Source organism: Rousettus aegyptiacus, unplaced genomic scaffold (genome assembly GCF_014176215.1).
Source record: "Rousettus aegyptiacus isolate mRouAeg1 unplaced genomic scaffold, mRouAeg1.p scaffold_m13_p_12, whole genome shotgun sequence".
In the NCBI taxonomy this organism is placed as follows: Eukaryota; Metazoa; Chordata; class Mammalia; order Chiroptera; family Pteropodidae; genus Rousettus; species Rousettus aegyptiacus.
The window spans coordinates 87,775,197-87,791,095 of NW_023416287.1; the positions used below are offsets into that span (position 1 = coordinate 87,775,197).

General features: G+C 33.9%; 1 protein-coding gene across 2 annotated transcripts in view; it reads right to left on the reverse strand.

Annotated features, from left to right (window-relative positions):
- Positions 1 to 15,899, reverse strand: part of LOC118610056 — a 222,471-nt gene that overhangs the window by 188,115 nt on the left and 18,457 nt on the right. The window lies entirely within an intron of this gene.

Below are 15,899 nucleotides of genomic sequence, written 5' to 3' on the forward strand. Positions count from 1 at the left end.
CTAGTGGAAGCAACACTCACTAGGCACCCATTAACCTGCAGTGTTTTTTTTCCTACTGCAAGATACATGTACACCCTCAAATTGAATCATAGAAACCATTAAAGAAGTCTTAAGTGCTATTACAGGGAAAATAGAGCAATTAGTTTCTCTATTTGAACAACCAAAAAAAAAAAACAAATAAGATTTTCCAGGATTCCTTGACTTCCCTTAGAATAGAGTTGAGAGATCTGTCGATTAATTTTGGATCAAATCTGGAAATCATTGGCTGTCAGAAAGCAGTGAAAGTAGTACAATATAAATTTTCATTCTCTTTTCTAGTGAAACAAAATAATAGATTGAAGTTAGAAATCAGCTTGATTTAGGGGGAAATAAAAGATGAAATGTTTAGTAATAAACTCAATAACCCCCCCGAGATTTCCAGTGCCTTTCAAATCACCAGGTTTCTCTCAACTCCCACATTTCTGTTCAGTTAGGAGTGTACCTAAGTATTGCATTTGCCGCCTCTGCGACACAACGACCCTAACCTGTCAGCCTCATCTGCACCCCAACTTTTCAAAACAGGGCTGTGTGGTAAAGCACGTGGAAAAGAACTTAAATCCAGCTGCTTGCTTTAATCAAATGTTGACTCTTTCCACATGTAATTATATTGAAATATTTGCATGTTGAAATCACTTGAAACAAGAATTCATTAAACCATCTATCTACCCAACAGAATGAGAAACTGTATAGTAATCGTGATTGGTTCAACATGATAAATATTCCATTTAGAAACCACTTAATCTGCTCCTCCCAAATCATAGTACAAAAGTTTATAAGGCTGGAACTTTTGATTCCCATTAGAATGAAGAACATGAAAAACCTTTAACCTTTAGGTAATAGCATGAAATAACAAGATACAATAAAATCATAACTTTCTATGAGAATATTGAAAGCAAAGAGTTCAAGTAAAGCTTGCATGACTTCCAGAAAAAACAGACTCATTATTGTTGAGTAAAGAACCACAGAATCATCAATACCCAAGTACAATCAAGAGTCAAGTGAAGGTCTCTGGGATTAAGAAGAGAGTAACCAAGATTAAGAGTACTAAGGCTTGACTGGAAGAAGCAGACTCTGGATGAGACCAAAATACAAAATTATATCACTTAGCCTAAAACTTGCTCAACCACCATGCTCCTTTAAATAAAGCAGGAATGGCTTAATATCATGTAAAGTAGATTTCAAAACAGTATTAAACAGTAAAAGAGATTTCATAATAGAAAGATTAACTCATCAAGAAGATATAATTCTATATGTGAATGCCAATAAGTGAGTTCAAAATTAATGAAACAAAATTAGGTAGGTTTAAGAGATAAATCATCTGTCTTGGTGTATTCAACACTTATCTAAGCAATTTATACAACAAATGAAAAAATTCATACTAATGTAAGACACTGAAGAACGTTGATAGACTATCAACTTACTAAGTACAATTCTTAGCATTTATAGAATACACCTGGTAGCTGCTGAGTACACATATTTTAAGTGTATGCAAAGCATTCACCATAAACATTACTAAAAGTCTAAATAAACTTCGAACTATGGAAATATTTCAGAAATAAATTAAAAATTATTGATAAGAATATATTTATAAAATCCCGCTATATTTGTAAATTAAGCAAAATAACTTCAAAATAATCAAGGAATTAAAGACATAAAACAGAAAATATTTTGAAGTGAATGATAATAAAAACATGGGACATAAAACTGAGATACGTTAAAACAGTGCAAATGACCATATTTATACCTTTAAAAATATAAAGGAAAAATATCTAAAATTAATCTTGTAAAGTTCCATCTTGAGTATTTAAAGAGAAATGTAAAATGCAATGAAATTTGGTATATGAATAAAAATTGCAAAAATGAGAAAACAGTAAATAGACGACAGTGATAAAATCAGCAAATATAAAAGATGATCCTTTAAAAAAAATTGATAAAATTGATAAGCCTCTCTGTAAACTGGTCCAGGAAAAGAAAAGAACACAAATTACAAATATGAGGAATGACAGAGGAAATCGCAAGCACTTTCAGAAAAGCTCAACAAAGAACTATTATGAGTGACTGTATGCTAACGACAACTCAGCTCACACTTTTCATGTAAAAACACAACTTGGACAAGGACTCCAGAAGAAATTGAAAATCAGAATAGTTCTCTGTATTTAAAAATATATATATAATCTGTAACCACAAATTTTCTTATAAACAAAATCCATGGCCCAGATGCCTCCGATGCTTGATTGTAATGAACACATTTGGACGAAAAAGGTACATTCTTTCAGAAACAAAGGTGGTTAAGAAATTTTCTTAGCTCATTTTTTAAAACCAACATAAAGATTTTTGAAAAATATTTAGGTAATTTAAAATTACAAGGACATTACAAAGAAAGAAAATTACAGCCTATAATTCCTGTACTTAGATGCTAAATGTTCATATTTCTAAATAAATCAAGACCAAGTGAGTCATATCACGGCAAAGTGTCTACATAATTCACCACTAACAGAATAAAGGACAATCACATGATCACCTGATTATACACACAAAAGCCTTTAACAAAATCTATATGCATTTGTAATAAAAACTCTTACCTTAGGAAAGAACTAATCATCTTCAATCTAATAAAAATTATTGGTGAGAAAACTTACAGCTAGTATCATAGCAAATGGTATTCAATACAATAATTTAAGAGTAAGAAATAAAAGGCACAAAGGTAGAATCAACATTGCCATTCTTCATAGAAAACTTAATTTTGTACACAAAGAAAATGTAAAAAAACATGTACTATAAATAATTGATTTAGCAAGGTATGAGACACAGAATCAAAATTATAATTACTTGTTTTTCTATTTACTAACAAAAAAACCCCCCAGAAGATTAAATGTGAAACCATACTTTTTATACTAATGTAAAATTGTAATCTTAGAAATATATTTGCCAACGATGTGCAAGACCTTTTCCCTGGGAAGTTCAAATACTGTAAAGTGTAATCTTAAATAATTTAAATCAGGAGTTGGCAAAGTATAGCTTGCAGGCTGATCAGGCCCAATGCTTATTAATATATGACCCATAAGCTAAGTCACTGTTTTACATCTTTAAGATATATACACACACACATAATCTCCATGATATATATGACACAGACACACATGATCATGCTCTACTTGACACAGGGCATATGTTCTGAGAAATGCAGCATTAGATGATTTCATCACTGACTGATCACAACGCACTTACACAAACCTGGATGGGAAAGCCTGCCACACACCTCGGCTGCATGATACACCTGCTCCTAGGTCACAAGCCCATAGAGCACGATTCTGTGCAAACTGACATGAGAGTAAAGCAAGCATAAGGGAAAATGATGTAATCTAGAGGCATCATAGTAAACACAGGGACAAGACTGCATTACTAGGCTTCAATCAAATCCACCCAAATCGTTAATTTAAGATCCTATCATTCATAATAATCTGAATAATAGATTTGGCTCTTGTTATGGTCTGAATGTTTGTGTCCATGCCCCCTCCCCAAATTCAAGTTGAAATCCTAATGCTCAGTGTCACAGTATTAGGAGGTAGGGACTTTGGGAGCTGCTCAGGACATGGGGGTGGAGCCCTAGGAAACAGAATGAGCGTTTTATAAAGGACACTCCACAGAGCTCCCTGGTCTCTTCCACCACGTGAAGATATAACAAGAGGTCTGTCACCAGGAAGAGGGCCCTCACTCAGCCATGCTGAACCCCTAGTCTAGGATTTCCAGCTTCAGAACTGTGAGAAACTAGCTAACCATCTGTGCTATTTTGCTATAGCAACACGGACAAAGACAGCTGTTTTACAATTTGCAGGTGACAGTCACCGGGTACAAATCTTTAGTTTTGCAGGGTAAATTCCAGAGATGTACTACACAGCATAGTGCATGTAGCGAACCGTACTGTACTGTATACTTAAAAAAAAATCCTTAGCCCTTTTTAAGTGTTTGTATTCGATTTTTTTTTTTTTTAAATAAAGGGTGATGGATAGGTCCATGGCCTTGATGGCGATGATGGTGTTTCATGATGTGTACTTATCCCCAAACTCATCAAGTTGTGTATATTAAACGTACACACTGTTTTCCATGTCAATCACACTTTACCAAAGTGGTTTAAAATATGTGGATTGTATCTATATTAGATAAAATGAGAACAAGAGCAGTTAAATCTCATCTGTTAACTTTTGTATCAGAAAGTTTTAGTCTTAAAAAAAGACAAAAAACTTCAACAATGGAAAGAAGCACACCAAATATGCAGTTACTTTCAGGGATTCAACTACTGGTGCTCCGTTGAAAGGACAAGAGTAAGTAGCAGTGGCTACAGCAGCGAGTGAGGGAAAAGAACTTTATACAGTGAGGTTGGTCCTTCTCTGAATTTCATTCACAGACGGGATGAAACTCATGCAAGAGATAGGAACCTGGCCTTTCACATTTGGCCCCGGTCTGCAAACGACGAACAAAGGTCAGTGTATCAACGAGGGGTCATCAGGGAAGTGGGGACCAGGTAGCACACCTGGGTATGTTACACGTATTGAGACAAGTCTTTTGGAAACGTGATGGGAACTCAATAAATAACAAGAAGAAGTAGTTTCCCTACATGTTCCCTGCTTGAGTTTGGAATAACTGAGAGAGAAATAAGCCACCTAGTTGAAAGGAAGACTAAAGATACTGTTGAACAGTGGTTTAACTCTGTAAAACTGTAGCATGGAAAAGTAGAGTTTATTTACTTTCTCCAGGCAATCGCCAACTCGAGAGGGAAAAGTGAAGACACCCAAGGCCAGTTTCTTTCACAAAACTCAGTAGTTCTTTCAGTCGGAGAAATGAGTTAGGTTCCAGGGAGGAGTATCATTTCAAGAATTTTCCATGGAAACTGGGGATGAATTCCTTTCTAAAGCATATGTCTGTCCTCAGCCTAGCAACTTCCTAAATTAATTATATCTAAATGTGATTTTTCTTTTGCCATATACTGACATTAGCCCCTTACTGTATTTTTGTCATTACTGAAACCTAATATAAGTAACAGTTTTTTATGTTTCTCATGCAGTTCTTGTAGCTTTACATTCTGGGCTGTTAGCTTCTTCTAGGAGTTACGTACTGTGTGTTTGCGATTTTTACTGTCTCGTGACAGACCAAATATTTCATAGATTTTTATTAAATAACGGAACACAAAATAAATGAATAGAATGTATTATTTTCCATGATCACTAAATTCTATTAAGTCACATAAACAAACCTTTTTGACCAAATATACTGATTAAGTCACCTACAAGGATTTATAAAGTCTGGTTTTGACTTGGAACAACGTGAGTAATTTTGCACTAATTTAAACCCACCGTTTCCTTGTATAAACCAAGTCAGCATGACATTTAAAGGATTCTGGATCTTTAGGATTTATGCAGCGTGCGTTTCATGATCTTTCCCTCCCCTGACCTTCTTGTAATTAAAATTTAATGAGTTCTTGGTCTTTTAGTGTTTTCCAAAATGACTTTGGCCACTAATTGGCCAAATTGAACAGTCACCACCTACTTCATCCAGCACAGCATGAATTAAGCAGAATTCACTTAATAAAAACCTCTAATATTTGAAGCAAACTAATCTTTGATCAGCAGAACAGGAATAATATAGTCTACATATCCAAGTAAATAGTAATGAGTTTGGCAAACATTTCAATGAGGAGGAAGTGACATGTCCCATTTAAATGCAACAGGAAAGGCAAGGTTAATAACATCTTAAACAAAGGGAAGGATTTTTGTTTTTGTTTTTTTTTGTAATGGGCAGTGGAGGAAATACTATTTCACAGAAAGTCTCAAGATTTACACAAAATTGAGCTCGTCTGGCATGGTTTCTCTGGATATATGCCAAGCACATATTAAGGCATGCTTTTCTCTCTTGGCACTCTAAGCCTTCATTAGGCAAGGGTTTCGTATGTCTAAACTGTTTCTGAATAATTTCTTCTTATGGTGCCCTTATCACAGAGTATTAGAGAATACCCTCGTAGAAAATCCCTAAATAGATGCTTTCCCAAAATAGGAGTGCGGGGGGTCATATGTTAATAGCATAATTTAAGTTGGGGGAAAAAAAAGCCCTATAGGGTAAAAACAGCTTAGGATCAAATACTGAGAATGAAAATATAGTTTTCAGAATATTAGACAATTTATAATACTCTCACACAAGTTTTGTCACTATTTCAACTAATTGAAATTCAGAGCAGACAAAATGTAATCATTTAGGAACCTTGGAGAACATTCAAACTCAGACTCACAGATGCTAACAACATGTAAAATCGTAGGTCACTTCTCACTGTTGCTGCTTTTTCCATTTCATGAGCTTCAGATTTTCCTTCAGCTACAATATATCCAGTGTTCTCCATAACTAGGAAAAGGACTTTGCCAGAGCTTGATGCAGCTGGTGAGAAAGAATATCTGCCACTCCTGCTCCCTCCAGCTTTATTCCACCTGAGGAAAACACACAGGTGTGTGCACACAAACCAAGGGTCAGAGATTTTGGTAAACAGACTGGGAAAGATCTGGTCAGAGAAAGAATAATGGAGCAGAGGAAAAGCCCTACGCTGTGGAAATGCTGGTGGATGTCACAGCTGTGGGACATAGCATGCTAAAAGAAGGAAGTATAATCACAAGAATATCAAGCATTCCATCTCACCCCCAAACCTCACCACCCCCACCTAGAGTACAGTAATAGTAGATTAGAGACGTAGGACCTGTGACGTGATTCTGAGGAGGAATACTTATGAAAGTGTCAAGTCAATTTAAAGACCCTGGGCACAAATGTCTACAGAAATGTAAAATAAAGAGCAACCACAAACTAAAATGTGAAGAGAAAAAATAAAGCTTAAAAAAAAAGAACAAAAGATCTTAGAGTTATTGAAAAATATTTTAAAATATGGGTTATTGGAATAATAAGATAATAGAGCAGAAAAAATATTTGAAGCAACATTAGCAACGAACTTTCAAATATCAAACCACAGATTCAGGAGGCTCAGAGGAAAATAATCAGGACAAATACCAAGGAAATCACACCAGGCATATACATTTTAAGGTAAAGAAACTCAAAGACAAAGAAAAATTAGGGAAGAATTTAGATCAAACAATACCTTTCTTATAAAGGAACCAAAATAGTAATTAGAACAGACTTCTCACAAACCATGCAAAGTAGTTGAGAGTAAAGTAAAATATTTAAAATTTTGAATGGAAAAAAAAAACTAACCAAGATTTCTACAGTGAGGAGAGTATTACTCAAACATAAAGACTATCAAAAATGAAAGAATTTATTTTGCCAGTAGTACTTTCTTGCAAGAAATATTAAGGAAAGAGTTCAGAGAGAAGTAAAGGGATAATATTCAGAACTTGGATCTACACAAAGAGAAAGACAAGGAGAAATGAAAGTAAAACACATATTGTTCATATTCTTCAGTGATCTAAAAGCACACATAGTAACAACATATTCGGTAATTATAAACGGAAATAACTGAAGCCAATTGCTGGACTGTCTCAAAGGGGCAAGAGGTCAATTTGGAAATTTTATTGTGTGAGTTATCTGTACTACATGAGATACAATACAGTATTATTTGAAGGTGAACATAGATTAGTTAACAAATCTATTTTGTAAACTCTGGGGAAACCATATAAAATTATTTGGAATCTATAATAGACACACTGAGACAGGAGAGGAGACACAATAGAATTCTACAAAATATTCAATTAAAACCAGAGAGGGAATACAATAGAGGTTTGGGGCGGGGTGGGGGTGGAGAAAAAAAATAAACCCTACAAACAAGAAACTATGACAAACAGAAAAGATATCAATCCAACTATATCAATAATCACTAGAAATGTGAATACTCTAAATATACCAGTAAAATATAGAGATCGTAAGAGGGAATTAAAGATAAAATGATATATTATCTACGAAAAATGAACTCGGTATCTAAAGACCCGGATATGTTAAAAGGAATGGAATAGAGAAAGGTATATCATGCTAATGCTAATCAAAAGAAATCTAGACTAGCCATATTAATTTCATTCAGGGCATACTTCGAACAAGGAAGGCTATTGGGAGCAAAGGTGAGCACTGCGTAAAGAGAGATGGTCAATTCTCCAAGATGACAAACAATCCTTAACATGTGCACCTAAGAAAAGAACATCAAAGTGCTGGAGGTAAAAAAATGATAGAACTGAAAGGGAAAAAAGACAAATCCAATATTAAGGTCAGAGACATCAATATGCTTCTGTCCATAATTGATCAATAAGACAGCAAATCAGTAAAAATATATATAACCTGAACAGCACTATCAATCAACTTGATCAATTTGACGTTTCTAGAATATTTTATCCAATGACAGAACGCACATTCTTCTCAAGCTGACATAGAACATTTGCCAAAATAGACTACATTCTGGACCTTAAAACACATCTTAACATGTGTAAAATTACAGAAAGGATACAGACTATGTTCCAAGGTAACAAGGAACAGGAAGTCAAAGACAGACAGCTGTAAAATCTGAAAGTATTTGGAAAATAAACAATCCACTTCAAATGACACGTTTGTCAAAAAATTTTTTTGAGTGAAATTTAAGAGCATCTTTAAAGTCAAACAAACATGGCATTAAAATAAAAATGTTTGGAATGTATTGATATGAGTGTTTAGAGGGTACTTGTAGCACTAAATACACATATTAGAAAAGATCTAAAACAGAACATCTGGGCTTCTGCTTAGAAAACTATAGAAAAAAGAATGGCTCCTAAAGCAAGAAGAAGAATAAAAGAGTAAAACCCAATGAAATTTTTAAAAAAAGGAAAATGAAAAAAATCGATGAAGCCAAAAGATGGTTCTTTGAAAACATCAATATAATTGATAAACATCGTGTAGACTAAATGAGGGAGAGGGCCAAGGAGGAGAGGAAATACTGGTCTCATGAGCAGTAAACAAAGGAAAACTCCAGGCTCACAAATTTGATAATTAGGTGAAATGATGCAGTTTTTAAAGAGACATAAATTACCCAAACTTACACAGGATAAATATATTTGGGTCGTCCTCACAACTCCAAACTAGAGCGTTCCTATGAAACACTTCATAAGCCAAAATGGCATAAAGCTAAGGGTATGTTCTGCTCTCTGAAAGTTCACGTCATGCTGCTTCCTGTTTGCAAAAGATCCACATGAGTACCTGTTTTTGTTAAAGGAAAGAAACATGAAGAGGATTTTCACTTTTCCAAAAATACTTTTACCATAATAATGTAAGTCTCTTGTAAAATGACATGGTATAACGTGAACTTTTGGAAAACAGAGATATCTGTACTATAAACGGCTCTATACCTTTGAAGAAGCCGAATCCATAAATAACCTTCCAAAACCAAACAACACACCAAGCCCAGATGTGTCGCCAGTTGGATTCTGACAAACATTTAAGAAGGCTATATTACCAATTTACATGATCTATTCCAGAAAACAGAAGCAGTTGAACACTTCTTAACTCTATCTGAGTACACATTACTCTAAGCAAAATCAGATAAAGATTGCTAGTAAATAAAACCACAGCCCAATAGCACCCATCAACACAGATGGGGAAACCCCTAATAAAATATTAGCAAATCAAATCCAACGGTGCCTAAAAAGAAGTAGGTACTACGACCAAGTAGGGCTTATTCTAGCTATGCATGGTAGGTTCGGATTTGAAAATCAACCAAGGTAATCCACTACATCAATAAATTAAAGAATAAAAATTGTATAATCTTATAAACTGAGACAGAAAAAGCGTTTGACAAAATCCATACCCCCTCGTGATTAAAAAAAAAAAGTCTCAGCAATCTAGGAATAGTGGGGAACCTTAAATTGATAAAGAAAATGAACAAAACACTTAGGGCTCACATCATACTAAAAGGTGAGGAATTGGATGTTTTCATCCTAAAATAGAAATGAAGCAAGAATAAAACTTTTAATTTCCAAGTATTATCATGTCCTATATAGAAAACAACACTATGTAGAAACCTGAAAGAGAGCCTACACAAAAACTCCTGGAATTGAGCACAGTACATTTCAGGATATGACATTACAATACAAAAGTCAATATGTATGAGCCAAAAACAATTGTTACTGTAAAATTTCAAAAATCCATCACTTTACATAGTGCCAAAAAATACTTAAATATAAGTCTAACGACATATGTATACAGCTATATGTGAAAATATAAAACACTGATGAAGGAACCAAAGATGATCAAATAAGTAGGGAAATATTCTTTGTGCATGCAAGGCCCTGGAAGACTTGTTAGGATATCTGCCCAACTTGAGCTACAGGATCAGTAAAATCCCAATCAAAATTTTAGCAAGTTATTTTGTACATATACATAAATTTAAAGTTTATATGGAAAACATAAGATCCAGTATAGCCAACAGAAAAAAGAAGAACAAACTTGGCCAACACAGAGTATAAAATTTCACAACTTTCTATAAAGCTACAGTAATCAAGAAAATATAGTATTGGTAAAGGATAAACAGACTACCCAAATAGAATAGAAAGCCCAGAAAAAAATGCACATGAATATAATTAATTGGTTTTGATAAAGATGCAAAGTAAATTCCATGGTGAAATGGTAGTTTTTAAAATAAATGGTCCTGGTAAACATCGATATCAAAAAAAAAAAATTAAACATGACCCATAACTTACATCTTTACAAATAATAACTTTAAAAAAATTATATAGATATATATGTAAAATGCAAAAACTACAAAACATCTAGAAAGGAATATAAGAAAGCCTATATGACACTGGAATGAGTTTTTAGACATAATGCCGAAAACATTATAGGTTAAGCAAAACATTGCTATGTTGAACTTACTTTAAATTAAAAAAATTAAATTAAATTTAAAAAGCCTTCTGCTCTCCCAAAGCCACTGTTGAAAGAATGGAGATAAAAAACCACGAACTGCAAGAAATAAATTTTCAACATAAATTCCTGACAGAGGAATTTACAAGGAATATGTAAACCTTAGCAATTAGGGAACAACTTAAAAATGGGTAAAAGATTGAAACAAACACTAGAGACGACGTACTGATGGCAAAAGAGCATGGGAAAGGCACAAAACCAACTGTCAGTGGGGACATGCAACTTGAAATAAATGAAGTCATGGTCTGCATTAGAAAGGCCATCATCCCCCCACATCCAACGATACCATAAATCACTGGTGACTATGCCAAGTAACAGCTCTTCTCATCTGCTGCTGGTAAAAATTTAAAGCAGTACAGCTACTCTGCAGGACATTTTAGTAGTTTCCTACAAAACCAGTCATAGCCTTACTCTACCCTCTGGCAATAATATTCTTAGATATTTACCGACGGGTTTGAAAACATATGTTCACATAAATATATGCATGTGAATGTTTATTTCAGTTCTATCAGAAGCAACCAAGATGCGCTTCAATAGGTAAATGGATAAAAATGTTGTCATGTATAAAACAGTGGAATTCGATTCAGGGATAAAAAAAAAAAAAGAATGAGCTGTAAAGCGATGAAAAATAAAATTGAATCTTAAATGCATACTGTTAAGTCTGAAGCCAGTCTGAAAAGGCTGCATACTGTATAATTCAATTTACGTGATATTTTGAAAAAGACAAAACTGTGGAGAAAGTAGACAGATCAGTGGTTTCCAGCATTTCCTGGAAAGGAGTGTCGAATACATGAAACAGATTTTGGTGTGATGAAACTGTTTTCTGTGCTACGTGACACTACGCATTTTTCATAACCCACTGAACTTTATAGCAGGGAATGAATATTATGGTATGCAAATAGGAAAGAGAATGGCGGGTGGGGCGCCAGGGAAATCCCAGGATGATACACTGACTGTGACAACAAATCGTTTAACCGTACGTGTGAAAGACCTCAGCGAAGCGGGGGTATGCAAACATGTTGATGACCTCAGCGACTCTGGGATGAGGGAAGTCTCCAAGACCACAGGCAAAGGAACTGTACGTACGCTGCCCCCACCCCTTTCTCCAGTCGTTAGGGTGACTTCCCACAGGTGTACAGGTTACGAATATTGACCCTGCCGTGCACACACGGAAAAGATTAAGGAAACACAGAGCAGGTGTGTCAAAAGTATGCCAGAGACAACTGAAAGAGCTCTTGATGGCCAAAGTTAAAGAAATTGGAAAAAAAAAAAAAAAGTAAAGAATTATTGGAGTACAACTTTAAGATAAATACCTATAAATCTATAAAATAAATAGGACTGAACAAAGTAATTAATGGGGAAGATATACCAAAGCAAACATACCGTGCAGAAGAATTCCAAATCATGCGTGTAGATACGCCCCCCTCGAGGAGGTGGAGCGTGAATCCCCCCGTAAGTGTGAGCTGTGCATGGTGACTTTCTTCCAGAGGACACAGTATGCAAAGTGGCAGGAGAGTGTCGTTTTAGTGGAGGAATTTAAATTTACTGACGCTTGCTTTACTGTCCGTCATAATCTGGTCTCTATTTGCAAGCGTGTCCCATGCTCCTGAGCAGAATGCCTGTTCTCCTGCTTGTGGGCAAGAGCCAATTAATTTGGTTAATAATGCTATTAAAAGCTTTGATAGTTTTATCAGAATTTTTTCATCTAATTTCTTCACAAGCACTGAATGACAAAAATCTATATTTCTAGTTATAGATAAGGATTCTATTTCCTCTTAGTTTTTTTGTGCGTTTCCTTCATAGTTTTTAAGCTATGCTACTAAGTGCATTTCTATTTAGGTTTTATGTACTTCTTGACACACTGGCTCTTTAATATAATGGGATGCTCATTTAAATAACTGGAAATATTTTTTAAATGCATTGTCTAAAATTTGTATAGTCACTAGAGCTTTCTTAATACCTATGACCCTTAAGTCGAATTTGGACTACCTCCTGTTTTGTAGATAAATGTTTACTGAAACACAGCTACACCCACACAAGTATGTGTTGTCAATGGCTCCTTTTTTGGTATTATGGCAGATTGGAGTAGTTGTGACACAGATCTAATGATCTGCAAAACCAAGAATATTTTATTTGCCTTTTTCAGAAAAAAACAGTTTTCTGACCTCTAATTTAAACTCATTATTAAAACTAAAACTTTCTTTTCTGCCAAAGAATGCCATAAGAATGAGAGGACCAGCAACGGATTGGAGAAATATATGCATAAGACATCTGATAAAAGCCTGTTCTCCAAAATATACAAAGGATTCTTAAAACTCATCAATAAGAAAAAAAAAAAATTTAAAAAAGTGTCATAAACCTTTATAGGCAGCTAACTGAAGATATATAGATGGCAAATGAGCATATGAAACAATACTCGATATATGTCATTAGGAAAATGTGAATTAAAACTATGTCCTTGGTAGAATGGTCAGCATCCAGAACACTGCCTACACCAAGCTCCAGTAAGGATGTAGACATAGGAAACCCATTCATTGTTAATGGGAATTCAAAATGGTACAGTGACTTTGGAAAGCAATTTGATGGTTTCTTATGAAACGTACTGTTATGATTCAGCAACTGTGCTCTTTAGTATTTATCCAAAGGAACTGTCCATCACAAAAATGTACACGTGGATGCTTATAGCCAATTTATTCAGTTGCCAAAATTGGGATGTGACCGAGATGTCCTTCCGTAAGCGAATAAACTGCGGTGCATTCGCATAATGAAATATTATACAGTGCTAAGAAGAAATGAGCCATTAAGCCATGAAAAGACATGGATGAAACTTATGTGCGTATTACTGAGTGAAAGAAGCCAAACTGAAAAGGCTACATACTGTCACCCTCCAACTACAGGACATTCTAGAAAAGGCAAAACTACAGAGACAGTAAAAGGGTCAGAGCTTAGGGAGGAGGGATGAATAGGCCGGCAAGGAGGGTTTTTAGGGCGGTAAAACTACTCTGTATGATACTGTAATGGTGGGATACATGTCATATGCATTTATTTGAGCTCACAGAATTTAAGATGAAACATACAAGGTAGGAAAAATTTATATCAAATGTGAGATTAAAAAATTTGCCATCCTAAACATGAAATGATTTTATACAAACCAAGTCATAGAAGTCCCATTTAAAAATGAATTAAGTTCGAGGATACTTCAAAAAACAAGTGGTTAATGAGTCTTTTTATATTCTCACTATTATGCCAAGAGATGAAGATTAAGCAAATAATATAGCATGAACACTGTCTTACAAAGGCTGATAACTGATTTGGAAACATGTTTCAAAGATGATATGAAAATAAATTTTCTGAACAGAAAAAAAATGGTCATATGTATCAAGGAATTTGGACAAGATCATAGCAAAGAAACCCCATTAGAAATATCCTCTATTAACTTATTTTTTTAAGAATTTCTTGTCATGATGCTCTCTAATTACAAATAATGTATAAAAAGTAATGGATGAAAATAATCTAAATGAAAGAGGCGCAATCCAATAATTTATTGTATATTCATGTAATAACTTACATTATAACTAAGAAGACAAGTTTTGAAATAATATTAATGACATTACAAAGTAATTCTTTTCTATAAGTAGAACAATGATGAATAGAAAAGAATATTAAGGAACTAACTACATAAAAAAAGTGTGCTTCTAGAAAAAGAAACTGGAAAAATTTATGAAACTATTTACATGATTAGGTGTGATTTTATTTCTTTACATGCATATGTGTTTTCTGTAATAAGTGAATTCTATATTCATAATTGCAGTGCCCTTATAAAGATATCTGAAGTATTTAAATGCAGCAGCAAGTCTAAAACAAAAATCAGCATCAGTGGCCAGAAAGTATGCAAATTTCATTGTGAAAACAGAGCACTAAGGCTAAATCAGGTACAAAGCCAGTAAAAAGGATAATCAAGAAAATGAAAGTCAAGGAATGGCCATCAATCAGAAATCAAGGAAGCAAGGAGCAGAGCACACAAAATACACCAAATGCAAGTGAATGTCCTCAGGAGACAGCTCCTATTTCAAACAAAAAGCTTGTTTTTATTTTTGCCAAATAAGCTGGATGTGCAAACAGGTAGGTCAAATTAAGGAATTAGTTATTAGGTCAATGTGTTTGAGGTATGTATTTGTGAAAAATTAGTAAGAACTTGTCAAATACCTTATAATTTTGAAAAACATTACAGGGTATTGATGGGTTGAATAAAGTAAATTCACATATGGTATGCTTATTCACTTCTATCTTAAAATACACCAAAAAGAGAATTTAAAGAAAATTATGCATAATTATAATACCCTACCTTAAAATACTTTAGTGAAATTTATAGTGTTTTGATGTTTTTGCTAGTTTTATATTAATTTTAATTGTCCCACAACTAGAAGTTTGTATTGTTTCTTTTCAAGTTTACTATTATGATATTTATTTATAATGTAAATGATATTTTATTGCCTCAATAATCATCATATAGAATGGCTGGAGAATGTTCTTTCGAATGGATTATTCTCCAATATTTGTTGTTATATGTTCCATTTCGTTTTTGTATTATAAACGAAAAATGTTTATATCTGCAAATATATGTGTATATCTTTCATCTTTCCATATTAAGGACTATGCAGCTATATACACATTTTATCTACTAGATTTCTCTCAAGTTATCAGATAAAAATAGTATTTTAAAAGATTGGACAAACATGGCATTTTTTTTTTTTAAAGACTGGTGCAATTTTAAAAAGTAACAGTATTTGAATAGCAATTTCACTGATATCTGAAAATAATGTTCAAACACATATTTCTTTTATTTAAGCTAAGGTATTTTATGTATAAATCATTTACTTAACCATCAAATATTGAGCTCTCAGTAAGACAGGCATAGGACACACAATCTTGAACACAGT